The sequence below is a fragment of the Dipodomys merriami genome, unplaced genomic scaffold, assembly GCF_024711535.1.
Source record: "Dipodomys merriami isolate MVZ:Mamm:240054 unplaced genomic scaffold, mDipMer1.0.p SCAF_4, whole genome shotgun sequence".
Classification (NCBI taxonomy): domain Eukaryota; kingdom Metazoa; phylum Chordata; class Mammalia; order Rodentia; family Heteromyidae; genus Dipodomys; species Dipodomys merriami.
The window spans coordinates 20,999,171-21,020,419 of NW_027205603.1; the positions used below are offsets into that span (position 1 = coordinate 20,999,171).

The 21,249-nt window shown below is 39.4% G+C and overlaps 1 long non-coding RNA gene across 1 annotated transcript; it reads left to right on the forward strand.

The window, feature by feature from the left end:
- Positions 1 to 4,603: 4,603 nt before the first annotated feature.
- On the forward strand, positions 4,604 to 19,361 carry LOC138806214 (uncharacterized). Its single transcript, XR_011365741.1, has 6 exons — positions 4,604 to 4,669; positions 6,117 to 6,198; positions 8,653 to 8,762; positions 9,292 to 9,439; positions 15,119 to 15,188; positions 18,831 to 19,361. It is a non-coding gene; the product is annotated as an uncharacterized lncRNA (long non-coding RNA).
- The last annotated feature ends 1,888 nt before the right edge of the window (positions 19,362 to 21,249 follow it).

Below are 21,249 nucleotides of genomic sequence, written 5' to 3' on the forward strand. Positions count from 1 at the left end.
TTTCTGAGCTATGTGGAAATGATCATCCATAGGTACACACACACATTCATACCAGAAGCATGTGCAAACAGTTCCTTTCCATGGGGAAAATGATAAGTAACTGGAGGGCATGCATATGCTTTTTTCCCATTCAATTGATTTCATTAAATTATGATTCCACATGTACCATCAGTTTTATCCAGAAGCTTCCTTCACACAGGCATTGAATAAACCTCTCTTACAGCACAACTGAGCAGCCAAAAGTATTTAGTGTTGCATTTGTTGTTGATTTGGAAAACAAACAAATGTGCATTGATGTAAAGCGTTCTTAAAATTCAGTTCAGGCATACTGACTTTTTCACACTTAGGCATCCCAGAGTAGCTGAGAAATGAAAGATTCAACCAATAATGGATGTGTGCCAGACCATGGCTGTAATGCACATTTGAAGGCTTCTTGTTTCAAGTGTCTATTGCACATTTTATCAGGAAGAGAGCCCTCTCTAGTTAGTGCTCTGGGTGTTTTAAGGAGAGGGGATGATGACCAGGGCTTGTGTTACAGAGTACTGTCTTTCTTCACTAACTTCCTTTACAGTATTGGGTGGTACATAGAGAGATCACTCTATCTAAAATCCATTCCCACAGACAGTGTATGTCATCAGTCAGTAGTCAGAGACAGCTGAACTACATTCCCTAATCCACTGTAGTTTATCTCTCAGGGTAAAATAAATGATGGATAATTTGAAGCCACTGTTTGGTACAGATTTCCCCCATAAAGCTATTACTTTTGTTTATTAATTGGCAGTACTGGAGCTTGAACTCAGGGCCTTGGATTTGTTAGGAAGTCATTCTGCTACATAAAGCCATGTAACCAGCCTTTTGTGGGTTTCAGTTATTTTTCAGATAGGTTCTCTTATGTTTATCCCAAGGCTAGCACTAGACAACAGATGCTCTATGTGAACTGCTCAGATTACAGATACATGCCACTATTCTTGGCTTATTTGTTGAGACAGGGGTTCTATTAACTTATTTCTCAAACTGTCCTGATTTTCCTGGTCTCCACTGGGCCACTGTGTTCAGTAAGCCATTATTTTTTGCTTTTTTGGTACAGGTCCTGGGGCTTTAACTCAGGTCCTGGGCATTGTCCTTAACCTTTTGTGCTCAAGGCTAGTACTCTACTACTTGAATTCAACTTCTGGCTTCTTTTTATTGGAGACTAATTGGAATAAGAGTCTCATAGACTTTCTTGCTCAGTCTAGCTTTGAACTGTGATCCTCAGAGCTCAGCTTCCTGAATAGCTAGGGTTATAGACAAGACCCACTGGTGCCTGGAAACCATTACTTTTTGATGAATTAATTATGCTACAGATTCATATATATGTGGATTATATATATATATTCATATATATCCACATATATGTCAACATATAATATATATGAATATAATACATATATATATAGATTATACTATATATGGGTTATATTAATGAATTCATTATATATGGATTCATATTCATTTTGGGACTTACCATTTTTAATGTTAGCATTGTGCTATTTTCACCCCTTCCCGATCTCTAAGAAGCTCATATTTTAGATCCATGAGTTATAATGTTAAGAGAATTAAACTATTATTCTCTCTTGAGATTGTTAATAAAGATGTATATGTGTATGTGAGAGAGAGAGAGAAAGAGAGAGAGACAGAGAGACAGAGAGACAGAGAGAATGTGTGTGTTCTGTGTTCTCTTTCCATTTTGCTACATCGGGAGGCACAGTGCCACTCTGTTGTGTTTCTGCAGTCTCTGGAAGACTGGCCATTGTTCTACACAGGTGCTCCTTTGTCCATACACTGAACAGTATGGCCCCAAAATAACAGGCAACTGATTAATGCAGAGCTAAAACAGAGTAATTGTAGGTTCCAAGGAGATGGACCACTGTGGAATGAGCTACTTCAGTTTGGGCTTTCTTTTCATGAAGTGTTTTAATTACATCTTTCATGGCCTAGAATTCACAAGACACAAAGCAAGTATCACATTCAATATTCTTCCTGGGAGTGTATTGGTTGATTGTATTTGTTTCATAGAGTGATACAAGGAAATGTTGTCTATAAATAGTTCGATGGAGTTGTTTGGGCCCTTCTGAAACAGGCAGATTTCTAACCTCAAGCCATATCCAGCTGTGTTATGTTTGGGGTTTTGATTTGTTTTGTTTGTTAAAGAGTGGAGAACAGCACTTTTTTCATTTTTTAGGAACTTACGTTGGTATTTTAACAAACATTGATTACAGTCATCCCAGGGTAGATTCAGTAATTCTAGAGTATAAAATAAAACTAGAGTTCTACTGTTGGCATTTCTATAACAGGAAATTGTTCAAAAGCATAGTATTACACCCAGATTTTAACTCATTATGGCTTTATAAGACTAGAAGAATATCATTTTCATCAGAAGATTGTAAACATCATTCCTATTTCTTGTGCCATATGGAATGCATGATTAAATAAACTGAGAAAACATATAACAGTGCCTTCGAAATGATTTTTTTGTATTGGGTATAATAAAAAAAGCAAAACGATATTTTAAAATTGGGATGAATGATGACTTCCTTCTGCAGTTAGTGAGGGTTTGTGAAATGCCAAGCAAATCTATGACTCACTCATTTTAGTGGAGGAAAAAATGGGTCAAACCAATTATCCTAATACAGCTGAACTGATTGATTAAATCATCTTTATTTTTTTAACTGGTCAACGGGTTGACAAGATGCAAGTTTGAGGGAATAGCTGATTGAAAGATGGACCATTACAAAAGATTAAAAAACTATCTGCTTATCTCCCTGTATTTTTTTATTTTTAGCATTATTTGCTTTTGTCCCTATTGAAGACAATGCAATTTGTCCCAAGTTCAGGAGGAAGTGTTTCCTTCCACCTTGTTCCCATAGCCTCCCTCCACAAAATAATGAGGAGAGAAAAATGAATATGTAGGGTTGGGAATGTGGCTTACTAGAAGAGTGCTTGCCTAGCATGAATGAAGCCCCGGGTTCGAGTCCTCAGTACCATGTCAACATTAAAAGCCAGACTTGGTGCTGTGGCTCAAATGGTGGAGTGTTAACCTTGAGCAAAAGAAGCTCAGGGACAGTGCCCTGAGTTCAATCCCCAGGACTGGCAAAAAAAAAATGTACTTTATAGATTCATGAATTCCGCTTTTGTCTCCAGTATGAGTATCTAAGTACAGATTAGATGTTGTCACTGGATGTTTAATACTGACCCAGGTAAAACTGAAATTTAAAGGGTATATAAAGTATAATTCTGGTCCCAGATTGTTCCTGCAGGTAACATGTCATAAAAATTCCTGAAATGATTCTGTTAGATATTCACTTCTTATCTCTATGATAAGCAGGTGCAAGATCCCCAGTCATCCCAGGGTAGATTAGATCCCCATCTAAGTAAAACATCCTCATGGAGGATTTTTTTTAAGGAAGGATCATTTTAAGGGGTTCATAATGCCTGTACTCTCATATTATTTATTCATGACTCCTAGACTCAGGTAGTATTTTAAGAAACATCCGTATTAAACAGTTGAGTGACAGAAAACAGAGTCATTTCTCCAAGAACACTATGTTATGTTGATTTTATTTAATTATTTATTTTTGTGCCAGTACTGGGGCCTGAACTCAGGACCTTGCACTCTCACATGATTTTCCCATGCTCTACCACCTGAGCTATACCTCCATCTCTTCCCAAGAACTCTGTAACAGACACTAGGATAGTGTATCCTACATGATAGTATAATATCCGTGTGGATTGTAGATGCTCTCTAAGTTTATACTTAGGACACGAAAAAGCTCTAGCACAGAGCCTTTGTGGTATCTTTGCTACATTGCTGAGTGTGGCTTCATTTCAGCATTTCCATTCACCACACTACAATGTTTGGTGACAACACATTACAATGGTTACAGTGCCTTCAAGCACAGACGGAACAGTACTTCTGGCACTGGTAACTTTTATGTCTGTAGTAACTAGTGGCATCTTGGTAAAAAGAGGAAAGAACAACACAGGTACAACACATTTGTCTAAGATCTCAATTATCTAGGAAATAACGGGTGACATCAAAGTAAGAAACACAGAGATGTAAAGAGATTGGCCATTCTTCAGTTATGCAGCATCAAAAGAGAAGACATACATAGGTGCACCATTTTGACACCATCACAGTGATTCTCTTCCTACTTCCAGGCTGATAGGGTATCAAGGAGCTATGTTTCCAAATCGGCCTCAAAAGGCCATATATTTCTTGTCTGTCAACCTAAAAGCAAGAATTACTTTTTAAAAATTCTGAGGAGAGAGTCTTCTAATGCAGAGTTCCTGTCAAAATGATGTTATCCTGTCAACCAGGATGTCAATTAAACTGGGCTTAAAGAAGCATGTTCGGAGGAACCCTCCATGAAGGTCTCCTGGAATTGCAGGCAGCAATCTCTGCAAACAGTGCACGCAGCATTTCTGTCACAACGTGAGAATGGGAATCATATGCTCTGCCTTCCTGAGGGGGAGAGAAATAGTCTTTAATGTTTTCCAGAAACGACACTGTTTCTCATTAGCTGCTGCATTTCATGTCTGTCTTTCAGCTCCATCCATTGGATTTGCGTTGTAAGTTGTTTGCAGAGGCTGCTGTGGGGGTAACCAGCACTTACCTCTGGCTATGAGTTTGGTATGTATATATTATTTCTTTTGAGGAAACAACATAAGAGTGCATTCTTCTTTCCTGTCTTCCCACCTTCCCCTGTGCCACCTTAGTCACTGCACGACAAGTGTGTGAGGTCCATCTGAAAACACTTCCTCAGAAACACACAATTGTCATTCAAGTAATGGACACATTCTAAGCACCAGAAGCATTTTTCTTTCTCCATAATGTACTATTTAGAAATCAGCTTGCTTCTTGAAGGGATTTTGAAAAAAAATGTAATCTCACAGTACATTTGAAGACAGAAGGAGGCCATATGGTGTATCCAAACTATCCACCTGTCTGTCTTATGTTTGCATCATGGAATTTTTTTTTTATCCTTGTCTGGCTCTTCTTTGAATATACTCACAGTTGCATGTTTCATTGTTGCTTTTGGTAGACCATTTCACACATTAATTATTCTCTGTAATAAAGAAGTTGGGTACTTATTTCCCCCTTCCTGAAGGGGAAAAGGCTGACTATGACAAACTAGAATCTTGTAATAGCAGGAGGGCAGTTAATTGGAAAATGAATGCAACCTAACACTAATTTGCAGGAGTGTTCACATTTCATGAGTAATTGCCATGTAAAAGGTAACTTGGCGGTGGGCTCAGTGAAGCTGAACGACAGACCGCGACTAAATATGGCGATGGTATTTGTGACATATGCTCTTTGCCTAGAGGTATAGCAAAAGAAAGGGGTGGCTCATGCATATCAACTCTGAATCAAAAGATAGGGCATCTTTCACAGCAAACTAAAAGCAAATGAGCCTGAGTGTTTTCAGTGGAGCCACAGACTCTGAATGGAGGTGACTTTTCTCAGCATGGGGTTCAGTCTTGCTATTATAGGTTTGTTGATTGTCAGTGTATTAGCCTGAAGTGAATTTTCTGTTTTCTACCATCTTGAAGAACCTGAATTTAGCTCTCTATGGGCCATGTTAAAAATCTAAGGAAGCTCTTTATATACATGGGATCTCAATGAATGGAAGGTTGTTGTATGAAAAGACGGGGGAAGTGAGTTGGAGTGGGCTTTCCAGGCCATCCTCAGGAGTGTGTTCTGACTGTAGCCCTTTTATTCTTTTTGCCAGTACTGGGGCTTGAACAATATTGGGGCCTTGTACTTTGCTTGGCTATTTTTGTTCAAGGCTAGCATTTCACTACTTAAGCCTCATCTCTCAAGCTGGATTTTTGTTAATTGGAACTAAGTCCCGTGTATTTGTTTGCCTCAGCTGGCTTCCAGCCACACTCATCAGATCTCAGCCTTCTGAGTAGCTAGAGATACACATGTAAGTCATCATGCCTAGCTTCTATGATTATTGTTCATTATTGTTATTATGTAGTTGTACAAAGGTGTTTTAATTCAACAAATCAGTGTGTAAGTACAATACCTTTCAATCAATGGCATTCCTTTCACCGTCTCCTCCATCTTTCCCAAGCCCACCTATACCCTCAATGGCATTTAACTTTGACTGACACTTCAATGACCTGTTGCCCGAACCCAAGCTTCCAAGACAAAAGGTAAAGAATAAATTTTTTATTTCTTCTCCTGTCTCTACTCTCTCTTCTACCTACCTTGTATCCAAGTTTAGAGCCAGGATATTGAAGTGTAATTCCCCCAAAATGAAATAACATAGCTAACTCCCTCAATATTGAGAAAGTTATGTTGAATCCTATGCCAAAGGCTGCCTCATGTGCAAGGAAAACTATAAAATGAGCCTAGGGACCTGGGATGATGGGCCAGGGGTATTCAGCCTTTAGATGGGATATGGACTCAAGTGCAAATTGGAATAAAACCCAACAGCTTTAGGCCCCATATTGTCAGATGGCCCAGAGGCACATTTTATATCCATTGACATCTCCCTGAGGGTACAGGGATAGAACCCATAGCTTATTGTGCCCTATTAACAACTGGTGCATTTGGCTGGTGATGCAGTCCTCAGTTCTGCCATATGGTGCCCGAGGCTCCTGACCAAGTCCTAGCAAGATATGACATGGCAGCCCCAAGGAGAACTTCTCTACTGAGGCTGGGAGAGGTTGCTAATACACAGAGAACACGTACAGATTGAGAAAAACTGACTTCAGTGGGGGCATTTATGACATATGGGAAAGCATTTGGAAGAAGCACAATCTCATGCTGGCTCCCTAAGTCCCTACGTAAAAAAAAAAATCAGCAAAGGTCTGAACCATTTGCAAATTGTGAGATAAACACATCTCTGGGGGTCGCCTGGGCATGTGTACATATTAATATTCCAGAGTGTGGGTAATGTGGGTGCTGACGAGTTCTGAAGGATTTGCAAGTCTTACTGGGCTCTGACTCATCTGAAATTGGTGTGCTGGAAATCCTTCCGGGCTGCCAGATGCCTTATGAAAGGAAATGTTTCTTCCTCTTACCTTTCAAAGTCAGCTCTCTGGGGTTTTGCCAAGTGTTGAATTTCAGTGTGTTGATAGCACTAGACAAGGGAAAAAGGAAGTGCCCCTCTTGAGTAGAAGAAAGAGGAGGCCATAGACTAACTTCAATCATATTAGTGAGGAAATGTGCCCGGTGACTTAGCTGGGGCTCCTATATTCTCCCCATTTACCAATGATTTACTAAATGCCTTCACTAAACTGCATCTTTATTTTTTCTGCTTCTATTGTTCTATGTAACTGAAGCAAGCCAGCAGAGCACTGTCATCTCTGTCAACAATGGTCACAAAATCCCTTTTTTTGTTTCCCTCCTTCTGCTTTCTGCTGCCTAGAAGAGAGTAGTGATGCACCCAAGCAAATTACCCTCCCAAACTCATTTAAATATGTTTCCCCTCATAAATGCAAAACTCAGATGAATATTTACAACATCCAGGAATAGGTACCATAGGAAAGGAAGAAAAAAACAAGCTCGACCCTACAAGTGCAATCGTTCTCAAAATGCTCCCCAAACAAATTGGTCTAGCTGCGGTTGCCCAGCAACGATCCCACTGTAGTATTCTGCCTGGGTACGGTGGAGAGCCAGCCTTCTTTTCTGCTCAGAATGCGTTCAGTCATAGGAACAGCAGAGATGGAAGGGAAGGAAAGTAAGATGCAAGCAGGTTAAGAGTCCAGGTCAGAAGTTCAGGTTGCTGTGACCCTAAAATCAATTTTGAGCACTGTTTGGGACACTTGTCTGTGTGTCATTGCTTGATGTGAGTCTTGCCAAGGACTGCCTAATTAGACTTGGGGGATTGGCAGAGCTTGGGGTTTCAGAGTGTCAGGTCAAGTTCTACTCAGCAGTGTACCATTACCTATCAGGAAAATCATTATCTAGGCTTTTGGGAACCTCAAAGCTGTGGAGTTCCAAGGGGAGAGGCAGAGGAAGGTCCTGGAGCCCCTGGGCCATGGAAACCTCTGTGCCATGGGGCAGGCCTCACCTGATAGAACTTTTCCTGTGGCTTCAGCCACATGGAGCACAGCTGCTCAGTCAAGCAATGGCAAGTCCATTAGAGCCAATCAGTTTGTGCTGTGAGTGTCTCTCACAAGGTGCTCTTTCAAAGATATTCACCTTTCTAACAGGTGTAGAAGTAAAGATCAAAAAGAGAAGAAGCATAAAGCTACCAGCACGACTATGTTTATTGCAGCACTATTTACTATAGCTAAGATATGGAACCAACACAGATGCCCCTCAGTAGATGAATGGATCAAGAAAATGTGGTATATATACACAATGGAATTCTATGCCTCCATCAGAAAGAATGACATTGCCCCATTTGTTAGGAAATGGAAAGACTTGGAAAAAATGATATTAAGTGAAGTAAGCCAGGCCCAAAGAAACATAGGTCCCATGGTTTCCCTTATTTGCAATATCTAGTATATGTCTGAGTCAAGCAGAAAAGGTCAGATAAGGTGATGTTAGGGAAATGAACCCTAAGATACGTATTCAAATGTTTTTTCTTTCATGCAATTGTTTCTAACACATTTATAAGAGTATTTCTTTTTTTTTAATGTATGTCCCTCCCCCAGGGTATAACTTCTGCTTTCACTGTATTTGACGTTGGTATAATTTGTGGAGGAGAAAGCAAAAGCAAGTCATTTAAATAGGGATACAGGTGGACCTGTTGCAACAATGAGATGTAAGTCGTCGTTATGTCGAAAACGAACTTTACAACTTTGGTGTGTGGCGGGGGAGGATTGGGTGGAGGGGCAGGGGGAGGATGGGAAGGGATGGGAAGGGGAAACAAAGGAGGAGGCTACAATGCTTGACAAGAAATGTACTCATTATCTTGCCCATGTAATTGTAACCCCTCTGTACAGTATTTTCACAATAAAAAAAGATTGCATAATAATGATATCTTAAAAAAGAGAGAGAGAAGAAGCATAGGACCACATAAAATTATGCAACTCTAGGCAGAAGTGGTCATTAGTTTTAAGAGAACATTTCATCTGCGATGTACACAAATTGATTGAGGTATGGTATACAAAGGAGAAAATCCTGGTATATGGAGTGGAATCTAACAGTTTAACAAAATGAATACCAGAAAACTGGAGCATGTGTTGTTGGGATGGAGGAGGTCAAGAGGAAGGGTTGAATGGAGAGAGGAAGGAGGAGTGAAAACAGTCTCTCACCCCCCCCTCTCTCTCTCTCTCCCTCTCTTTCTGCAGGCAACTTGAAGGGATGGGTGCAGTTGGAAGAGATGGGGAAGAATGATAGAAGGGATGACATTGATCAAGATGAACTGACATGTTGACTTTAAACCCTTTTGTATAACTACTTAAAAGATGATAATCATAAAAAGACAGCATGTTGGAGGTGAGCTCTTATTATGTATTCAGGTCACCAGTGCTAGATCTATGGCCTGCGGTAGTTCCAAAATCCACAGCACCACAGCACTTTTTTGTATGGTTCTAGGATTAAAAAAAAAATGGGTATGGTAGATTTAAGCAATGGATAAGTTAACTTTTCATTGGGCTTTTGATGATTTATTTATTGGATGTTGATTTCTTATTTAATTAAGGAGTTTTAGTCCATACAATTCATGTTGGAAGATGATTTTCAAAATTGCTTCATCTATGATTGATCTGAGAAAGATATTTCAAAACTGCCCACTATGTCACATATATCAGTGATGATGATACCTTCCTGACTCAAAACTATTCTTTGAGTCCCCATTCCTTAGGATAAGACTTAAACAGCTTGTTTCATGTCTTTTCAGTATGATTCTGGCTTATCATCCTAAGGCACACCTTGCCTTGCTCCCTTCTGGGCAACTTGCTTCCATCAGACCAGACAGGCAGCTTTAGAAAGAAGATACAGCACTAAAGGGTAGCAATCCCTCCTCTCAGCTCTCTGCTATTCGGCAGTGTGACTGAAGGCAATGCCAATGCCTACTCTTGGTCTTTGTTATGGTTTGGATATGCAGCTGTGTTCCGAAGTGGAACCATTGGGAGGTGATTGTATCACAAATGGTATGACTTCATCAACAGAATCACCCATTTGTGGATACAAAGCCTAATGGGTTACTGGAAAATGGTAGAGATTTTAGGAGGTCAGATCTAGTTGGTAGAAGGAGGGTATTTCACTCATTAGGGAGTGCCATATATACCTTCATCCTTGACTCTAGCTCAGTATCTGCTTTCCAACCTCCCCATCATAATCTTCTGCTTCTCCATGGGCTTACAGAAATGGAGCCAAGTGACCCTTGACTGAAATGTGAGCTAAAATAAGTTGATTCTAAGTTGATTCTAAGTTGATTTTCTCCCATTTTTCACAGTGTGGGAAAGATGGTATTGCCATCTTCATTTCTGAATAAATGCATTCAAGGAATGAGACCAAATGACTTCTTCAACCCCACACCTGGATCTCCAAAGTGTTAATTATAGTCTCACCTCAAAAAAGATTCTTCTCTTGGCCTGAAAGAGGTTGTTCTCTGTTTCTTTTCTATTCCTTTAATGCTTCTTTTAGTCCATTTCTCATGTAACACTCCCTCTATTCCACCCTTGGATGTTGACAATACCCATTCTTGGCAATGCTTTCCTTCAATTTCCTGAGTGATTTCAACCATAATCCCCCATGAAATGCCAAAGGCAGTCTCTGCAACTGTCACCTCCAGTCCATTAGGTTTTCCTAAACTCCAGGTCCATACTCCAACTCCATCAGATATCACCTCTGACCATTCTCATTCTGATAAGTCCCAACCTGGACTCTTCTTTCTCAAACCAGCTGGCAACCATGCTTTACTCTCACATTTTGGTGAATGCCACCATTACTCTTAATGTGTTTGAGCTGGAGAACAAGCAACAATAAGAGAATCTTCCAGCAGACCTTAGCAGTCCAGAAGTCATCAAAGCTTTTCCACTTTTCTCCCAACCTAGTGACATCACCTTGGGATAAAAATCCTGCTCAGGATCTTATAGATGTGAGTCCTATCATTCTATATCATTCTGACACTAGTGCCACCTATGAGAGATAATCTTGACAGATAGAAAGTGATATGGTCAGCATGATATAGTTGTTTTTTAAGTGACAGAAATATCCCCCTTTTAATCCACAAGGGAGATGGAATTACTCCTAGTTGTTAAACTAAACTATCCTGTCTAAAACCTATATCTTTTCAGCATGGTTCTGTGAGCCTAAAATAATCTCCCTGACTCTTCTATGCTTTCCTTGTGCTTAGCCAACCTTCTATTTCCTACATTATATTGTCATTTTCTCTGCACACATTTCCCACCCTTAGGCTGGGAGTTGCTTAGGGCTTATGACTGTCCTCATTTTTTGTTTGCGGAGCTTATGACTGGAGAACAAGTTGGCATTTACATAATTGTAGAATAAATAGTTGAATTCAGATGGTGTGTTCATTCTGCTCAGTGGGCCTTATACTCTGCTTCGATGGCTTCCAACCATTTCTGACTTTTCACATAATAGTCAAGTGGGAAGACCTTGTTCATTCCTACCCTAAACCTTTTCCAACTATCCAAACCCAGAAAAACAGCTGTGTCTTCAGAAACAGTGTATTTCTTGGTCATACATTTTTCAGTGTATATCCTCCATATTCTTATGTATACCACCCAGTAAATTATTAGAAGCACTTATTTTTATTTCCCATAGTGATTTGGCTCTACTGGTCTTTAGAAAGTTTTCTTTCTCTGTATTGTTTATCACTGATGATTCTGGTTTATTAATGCCAGGACTTGGTTTTCTATTGAGTGCTATTTTTATGCCATCATAGAGAAGTCATTTAATGTCTTAGCCATAGAAATGGATCTGGTTCTCTAGCTTTTCTTCACTAAAAGGCCGTGTCCCTTACTTGTTTGTTTAATGTTTAAAGAAATAAGGCAAGATGTCACAGTGACATTATAGAAAATGTCATGACAGGCATTTTTATTAAAGAAATTTTAGTCTTGTCTGAGCTTCCACAGTATGTCCATTTTAATTAGTCTTACAGGGAAAATCCAGACAAATTTTTGCTTCTCAGCAAGATTAAAAACTAGGCTCCAAGTGGGAATGGTTTCAGAAAGCTGGTGAGGAAGATGTGTTCTTGAGAAGACTGCTTGTTTAAGAGCTCATATTATTTATGGTTCTGTTTTAGATACCTACTGTTTCCTTCACAGGGCTGGACAAACATTATTGCTGTGTTTCTATGGCCATTGGAAAAGCCCTTTGTGAAACTTGAGACTAGTAATAGTTGAGACATTAGAAAATTGTAAGACCTTTAAGGGAAAAGTATCCCATAGTACTAAGGAAACTTCAGAGAGCATATCTGACTACTCAGAGCTCCCTGTCAGGCTATAAGTACTGGGAGAATAAGCCTTCAGAAGCAGTTTCTGTGCTCTGCTTCTGACCCAGAAGAAAAGAGGAAATAAATAGTTGGGAAATGGAAACTGCGATTCAAATTCCTTCAGTCCAGAACAGAGCAAGCACTGGACGTTGGGGTGTATGTGTTATTGAGAACATCCATAAATGTATAGGCCAAGTTTCAGTCTTTGGTGAAAATAATATTCCTGAAAACAAACTAAACAGAAAACCATTGCTTGTCATCTTTAAAAAATTGTTAATCTTTTATTTAAGCACTTTTAATGCAGCAAACTATACTCAAATCAATGCAACTTTAACTACATATGAGCCAATGGGCCAAATACAGGCATCATACTCAAAATTACTTTCTAGCTTCCAAATGGGAAAGTTTACTGGGAGGGTTTAAAAGATATATTGTAAAGCTTTATAGAAGGATAGATTACGAACAAGTAAAGCAAAAGAACCATACTATTCTGATTTCTCGGGCTTGTGGTATGTAGTAACTTGGTTCCAAAAAATTGAGCCTTGGAAGTAATTTTTTTGTCCTTACATGAAATGTATCTAACCTTGCTTCTACCAGGTTTAATAAAATCTTCAGCCTCCTCTCCCAGCTGACAGCACAAGAGAGAGAAACAAGTTTCAGCCGAGAATAGATGAAGACCTGAAGACACAAAATGTCCCATCAGCTGCAAAGTCATAGTCCTCATGACCATGCACACCTCTACCTCTTCCTGACACTGTGATGGGATAGATCCATCCATCACCAGGAAGAACAAAATGCTGGGCCTGCATCTTTCAAAACAAAATTGAAAATTGAGTCGCTCTCTCAATTTTGCTTATGTTTTGCTTAGGTCTGCCTTTCCTATCTAGCAAGGTGTTGAGATTGACATCAGTAGTATTCATCCAGTCTTTGGCCCCTTCCAGCTACCAGAGAGAATTTGGAGCTTTGGGGCTGTGCCCAAAAAGCTCTTTTCTGAGTCCCTTAGGGCTCAACTGCCCAGTAACAGCCCTTCAGGCCACTTATCCTTCAATAACTATTGAATTTAAAGGTCTGTTCAAGACTTTCCTCCTTAATTGTCCCTTCACACTGCAAAACTGGCAATATTATAAGATGCTGTGTAGTGACTGTTACTACTCCACCTGTAGAAATGGGATGGTATTTCAGGAAACCTCAGGCCAACACCAACAAAGCAATAGCCAAAAAACCCTCTAAATATAGTATGTCTACATATAAGCCAAAATCTGGCTAGCCTCCTCCACCACTGTTACTTTCTGATGTTGGTGTGGATTCCATGTTTCTTCTGGCAGTGGAACTCAGATCCTTATTCCTGTTTGACCCAACTAATTTCCAAATGTGTTACATTTTACTTGGTTCAACCCTTCACTTTGGAAGGCTTTCCTCCCTTGACTGTACTTGAAAATGTTCCTTTTATTTCCTGTGCCCAACTTTGCAGATTTGTCTTCTTCCCATTTTCAACTTGGCTATACCAGTCCTTACAGCCAGCCATCTGCACTTTTGAATCACTTATGTTTTGTTTGGTTGTGCCTAATAGAACCTACTCCCTATGGTTTAGATGGGGAATTTAGGGGAATTTATTGGAAGGAGAGTGGACTATATTATGATTCTGGAAAGAACTGGACAAATACAACTTCCAAAGGGAAGAGAGAATACTGTTAAGGTTCAATTGTAAATATGCCCTGAAAGCCCATTTGCCATAGTTTTGGTTGTCGCCCTTGGGCTGTATGGAGTGGCAGTGAAATCATTAATGGGTGGATACTGGTGTGAGGAACTGAAGGACATAACCTTGGAGGGGATATTGGGATGCTAGTTTCTTGCTCCCCTTCTCTTTGCTTTTCAGTGCAATGAGGTGAACAGTTTCTTTCCACTACCAGTCCCCCACCACATGAATCTGCTATATTATCACCCTAAAATGGTAGGGCGATGGGACTATGGTCTAAAACCTCTGAAACCATGAACAAAAGCAACCTTTCCTATTTTTAAAGCTTATCATCTCAGATATTTTGTTATAATAACAGAAAAGTGACTAACAGCAGTACAAATCCAGAGAGTTCACTAACAAGATAATATAAACTTTTTCTTTAAGCATCACTGCTAATAGTTTTCAGTTCTCTTTTTTATTTTGTTAATATATATTTTTTATTGTAAAGATACTGCACAGAGGGGTTACAGTTCCATGAACAAGGTAATGAGTTCATTTCCTATGGAGCATTGTTATACCCTCCTTTATTTTTCCCCTACCATCCCTTTCCTCCGTACCTCAACTCCTCCCTTCTCTCTCCTACAACTCCCCCCCACAAAGTTGTAAAGTTCGTTTTCAACATATTGTCTTGTATATCTTATTGTTACAATGGGTCATCCTGTATCCTTATTTCAGCATTTTGTTATTTTCCTTCCCCTCCCTAAATTAGAAAAATGTATATACAAGATGCAAGACACCAGAATGGGTTGTACCATAGGGGAAGAACATACAAAGAAACAAAAAAAATCACAAGCAGAAGAGGTCAAAAGCTATGTACATATAACCATAGAACCTGGTGCTTGGACAAATGAACCTCAAAATAGGGACACAAGAGGTTTTATCTTTGTTAATGTTCTTTTTAATGTACTTATAATAGTGTTCAGTTCTGAGGACCACTACACCACAAGAGAGTTGAACAAAAATTCTGTTTTCCCAGACAGAAGAATCTTATTGACTCAACTGAACTTCAGTTGACCACTTGTTCAGTCCTACATGAACTGTCAAAGGTAAGAGTATGATGTAGAAACAGTCTATTTTTCCTTCAGAAAAAGGAATCCTTGTAAATTGAAAAGATACTTTAAGCCTAATGAATTCTTTGTCTAGCTAATTCACACACTCTTTTGGCATCTGCTTTATATTATCTGTTTTATGAACTAAATATTAAGCTATTCCAAGGCATATTATGCTGTGTCTTTTCTGCCATTCTTCCTAATTGAGTAATCTCCAGAATGGGTTAGAGAAGACAAGCCAGGTAACCAAACCAATTGCCCAATGGCTAATATGCCTTCTCTCAAGCTAATTCCTAACAATTCTATGATATTTGTTTCTTTTGCTACCGAACAAAACAATATTGCAAAGCCACACTGGCTGATGGGTATCAAAATTTTCACATTGTGCTTATGGGTATTACTTTAGAGTTGTTATGTTGTTTGGGTACTGTGTATATGAATGCTTCTCTGTGACTTCGAAACTTTTCTGAGTTTACATGAAAATTAGTAGAAAGAGACCATAGTACTCTAGACTTCGTGTTCAAGCCCTGCTTTATAACTCACAGGCTTTATGACCTTGGGTAAGTTACTCTCTGAATCTTGGTTTTTCATCAGCCAAATGAGATAACACCTATTTTATAAAATTGAACAAAATGAATGGAATAATATAGGTGAAAGTTAATGAAAAATAGTAGGCTATCAGTATACATTTCCTTGCTTAATGAAAAAGAGTAGGATATCAGTATACATTTCCTTGCTTCTCACAAATAAAATCATAAGCCTTTGCATGCATTTTTTTTTTACCATTTGCTTGCTTATTTCCCAGCCTAAAAAGAAAAGAATCTCTAGATGGGTGAGAGATAGACACTTACTCCTTCCAAGAGATCCTACATTTATGTTATCTAAATACCTCAGGGAAAGACTACTGGAATCTAGAACTTAAGGAAAAACCATAGAATAATGGCCCTGTTACTACTGGTATGATTTGTATATTTTTGTAGTGTCTTACTAGGTATTTTATTTCAACATGCAAACAAAGATGTTTAATGTAAGGAACCACTACAGGTTAATCAATCAATGGCTTCTCTAGTGGCTATTATTTTTTGGATGAGTGGATGAATGAACAAGTTTGGCCTTGAGATGCCATTCAGCTCAAACTTGGTAGTGAATCACAAATGGTTTTAATAAATGAAAGAGATATTTTGGCATAACCCATTGAAGCAAATGAAGACTACAGCCTCTGCCAGCATCAAAGAGTGTATTAGATACTCTAATTGCTTCTTATGAATGGATGGGATGTAGGAAATGGAATTTTAATTTTGTGCATCTAAGCTATGCTCTTGAAAGAGAAAGCTGCTGTGACCTTACAGATTTAAGAAAAATACTTTACAGAGCATAGCTGAAATTGGCATGAAAGTTATGTCCCGTAGCTGACATTGCCCCTGTTTGATGCTTGCTGTCAAACTGTAGAAAAACAAGACATGAATCCCAGAGTGAGTTTCTGTGTGTGCATTTGCCAACAAATAAGGCTGAGGCTAGCTGGAATTTTGTGTAGTTCAAAAAGCAGTAGAAACAAGATCATTTTGCATTGTAGCCTCCACTATGAGTGCTAGAGTTGGTAGCAGCTTTAACTGTTTCTCTATCTCCTGCTTGATAATGAGATACAGACTGCATATTCTGGAGAGACACTAACATATTTTTATGTCAAGCCTTGGGGGCTTCCAGCGTGAATTAAGAAGAAAGCCTTAGAACTGTCTAGGTGTTATATTTTCTGTAAAGCAGAGAGGAAGCGTACATACAGAGCATGCTGAGTTGCAGGCTGGGCAAACTTCGCCACTTACGCCCTACTGTCATCTCCCCTACCACAGTGTCAGTTCCTATTCCTTGAAATGCATTTCTTTGAGGACAGAGCTTCTTCTTTTCAACCGAATGCCTATAACTTTTTCTAAGGATCCCATCAGTGCGTTGCACACTGAACCTGGGCTTTGTGTGTCTGTCTCTGCTCACATGATCCTCACTATCTTGATTAACTTAGGAGAAGCAGGTCAATGTACCTATAAAACTATCTGCCTGGCACTAGTGACTCACATCTGTAATCCTAGTTATTCAGGAGGCTGAGATATGAGGATCAAAGCCAGCCTGGGCAGAAAAGTCCCCATGAGACTTTTATCTCTAATTAATTACTTAAAAACTGGAAGTGGAGCTGTGGCTCAAAGTGGTAGAGAGCTAATCTTGAGTAAAAGAATTCAGGGACAGCTCCCAGGCCCTGAGTTCAAGCCCTACAGCCATCAAAAAAATTTAACTTTCTCTGTTATGACTAATTCCCACAATTTTTTTGTAAGTATAGTATATAAGTAAATATTTGGTGTATATCTGACATGTCATGTGCCAGAAAAATATGGTTTACACATCTAACAGAGAAAAGGCTTGCTATGTAGTACAGTGGAAAATCATTAACCATATATACACACATGTAGATGCACACACCCAGGCAATCATGTACACCCTTACCCGTACCCACAAAAACACAAAGATATACTCAGACACATGCACACAAACACACATACAGTAAACAAACTGGATTCTGTCACTTCATTTTTTCTTTTTTTGTCTTTTTTTTTTTACTTGAAATCTTGCAATTATAACCCAGGTTGGCCTTGAAGTCACAAATCTGCTTCTGCCTTCCAAGAGCCGGGATTATAGGCTTGTAAAATCACGCACCATAGGCTTGTGACCATAGAAACATAAATAATAAACTCTCTTTGAATCTGTGAATTCTTGTCCTTAAAATCCACACACACAAAATATTATTTTAAAAAAATGAAGTCAAGTGCCAGGCTTATGCCTGTAATCCTAGCTACTCAGGAGTTCCCTAAGGGACCTAGAGGATCAAGGTTTGAAGCCAGCAAGGTCACAGAAGTCTTCCAGGCTCCACCTTCAATTAATGATCCTACAGCTGGGCTGGGGGCATTCCTCAAATTGTAGAGTACCAGCTATGAGGAAGAAAGCCAAGAAATAAGCCCTGAGTTCAAGCCCAGTACCAGAATATGTGTGTTATATAGCAGAAGGACAGGATAGCTTATATGGAGACATGAGAGACTCAGGAGGCAATCTGGGTTTGCTTGACAAAGCTATTTAGAGAGCTGTCTCCCCTCATCTAGTAAGAAGCATCAGTGCAACATGGGTAAGAACTATGCTCCTCAAACACAGGTCTGTAAACCCAATGGAAACTTCCTGAACAGTCTTTTCCATTAGTTTCCCTCTAACTCTTTTCAGCTGCCCAGAACCTCAGATCACTAACACATTTGTCTGAAGTGAACATGCAAATTTAGATCTGATTGGATAATCAATTCTTTTGGCCTGAATAATATCCTAAAAGCAGTTGGAAGGAAGGATGTAAATCAAACTCTTTACCCAATGATGTTTACTGTGCCGGGTTAGCAATCAGTCCAAAAGGAGCTGTTTTCCACGAAGACAAACCATGCTAATGGGTTTCTATGTCATAGTTCACCCCTCGGACCAGAGCATCTGTTTGTCATCATGCAGCTGCATTGATAGAAGAGTTTAGACCTTTTGGATGTTTGTCCCATTTTTATGTAATTGCTGACCACCCATTATCTAAAAGGAACCATCCATTTTTCTTCCTTCTTCTTTTCTCAGGAACAAAAGCTGCCTTCCCTCCCTTATTGTGAAGTTAGACAAGCAGCCAGAGGTAAAGACTGAAAGCGCCTTGCATTGTCAAACATCTCAGTGCTGGAGCTGCAGCTGCTCCCGTCCCCTCCCGTTCTCAAATATTTCTGCAAAAAGGCATTTTTGAAAACAAGATGTTGCACAAGGAACCCCAACAAATCATATCCTTCAAGGACAAAGCATTGTGAAATAGCTTACATTGCCAAATGGGAACAGATACGGCTGGAAATTAAAACAATATTTTTAAACTTTAAGTAGAAATCCTAGCAGATGCCACAAGAACCATGTGGGACTTTAGCTAGAGACCAACAGGGAACATGCTGTGTGTGTAGAGATAGCACAGAGGGGATACCACCCTCTGACCTTTAGAACAATTAGCCTGCCTGGTCTGGCATTGCAAGTAAGTTTGCTGAGCCCAGTATTTTGCCTTCATAAAATAGCATAAATGATTTTGACACAGTAAATGTAAGTCTCTCTCTCTCTCTCTCTCTCTCTCTCTCTCTCTCTCTCTCTCTCTCTCTCTCTCTCTCTCTCTCCCCTCTTCTCTCCTCTCATTTTATGCTAATACAGGGCTTGAGCTCATGAATTGTACTTTCCCTTAGCTTTTTCGACTCAAGGCTGGTGCTCTACTACTTGAACCAAACTTCTACTTCTGGATTTTTTTTTGGTTCTGGTTATGGGCCTGAACTCTGGGCCTGGGTACTGTCCCTCAGCTCTTCACCTCGAGGCTAGCACTCTACCACTTGAGCCATCTTCCCAGCCCTACTTCTGGATTTTTGCTGGCTAACTGTAGAGGAGAGTTACTCATGTTTTTCTGCCCAGGCTGGCTTTGAACCTTGATCCTTAGATCTGAACCTCCTGGGGAGCTATGATTAGAGGAGTAAGGCCCCAGTACCTGCTATGTATTTCTTATTGGGAAGTTTCAGAATTATATTTATTTTATGATATATTCATCCCAGTGTTATTAAAATGCTCTTCAATGAAATTGTGCATTGGTCTATGTTCTTTCTTTGAGTCTGAGTGAAACGGAATAAACAGGCAGAAAAAGAGAGGATACAGACTGTTGTCCCCCTGGTGTATGCACTCCACACATCTCCCAGTGCTGTGCTAGCTTGTTAATTTATTGTTGTTGTTATTGCTGCCACACAAAGGACACATTCTTGGGATATAACACATTGTTTTCTGCAACAATGCTTTTATGCATTTTTCTGATTTCCTAAAAAATGACCAATGTTATTGAATTTGAGGTGTATTTTCTTTCTGTGAAAATAGCAATGATAGAGCTCATGTTGTCTAGCCATGTGCCACATGGAATGATGCTGCTCCAAGAAAGAGGAGCCACCCCAAAACCATCTTTCCTTAAGTGATATGTTTTCCTTCCTAAATAGTTCACTTGAGGCTGTGACAGGAATAAAATGCTTTCCATACAAAAGTATTTGTTTCTAAGTATGAAAAAGCTCTGGAACCCCTGACTAGCCTTCAAGTTTGAAGGACCACGAATATGTGGAAAAAATGGGATTTTACACAGTGACAATACCAATAAGAGTCCAGAGAAGCATGCTTGTAATGAAAGAGTTCCATTTGGAACAAACAGCTCAGGCTATGGACTCAAATAGTCTCCATGTGGCAGAGTGTATTTGTGAATGAAATGCCTTTCAATGAGGAGAAATCAATTTTAACAGCTCATTTATTGATAAAACCAAGTCTAGTCTCAGCATTTAAAAGTGCTTTCTTGGAACAAGGACTGGAGAATTTGTCTGTCTCACCTTAATGGATGAAAGAAAGGCTTCTCATAAAAAAACACAATGACTCCACTGCCATAGGAGCTCAGATGAGCTGATATTTGATAATTAGTTAACGGGAGTTGGGAAACCTAGAATGCCTAATAGCATTTCCTATTTTTTTTAATTTCTGTGGAGTTAAGAATACTCAAAGATGCCTAAAAATTAAACCCTGGAATTATTTCTGTTACTAACTCCAGTAATGACTTCCTTAACTGTCCTATGATTCAGTGCTTCTAAGTTATTTATCATCCCACTACTGCAGCTAGCATTTCTTTTGCTCCACATCTAAGCTTATTCACATCCTATGTGAATATACCTATGACTCTATCTGTACAATACACACTGGATGGCTTAGTGCTGCACAGCTCTTCCTTCCTCTCTGGTACTGGGCATCCACCCTCAGCCTTCCCAGTTGAAGTCTTGCCCTCTAGTTCAAGTTCTTCTTTAAAGCTCTTCCTACTAAATGTAGCCATACCTCTTTCTTATATCTGTGATGACTTGGCTGCTACTTTGGAATCGATTGTCTTCTGTTAGTCGTTTATAAGAGTCTGCTGAGAGTCACAAGTTGAAAGCTTTGAGGTAAAGTCAGAGACTCTTCCCACTTC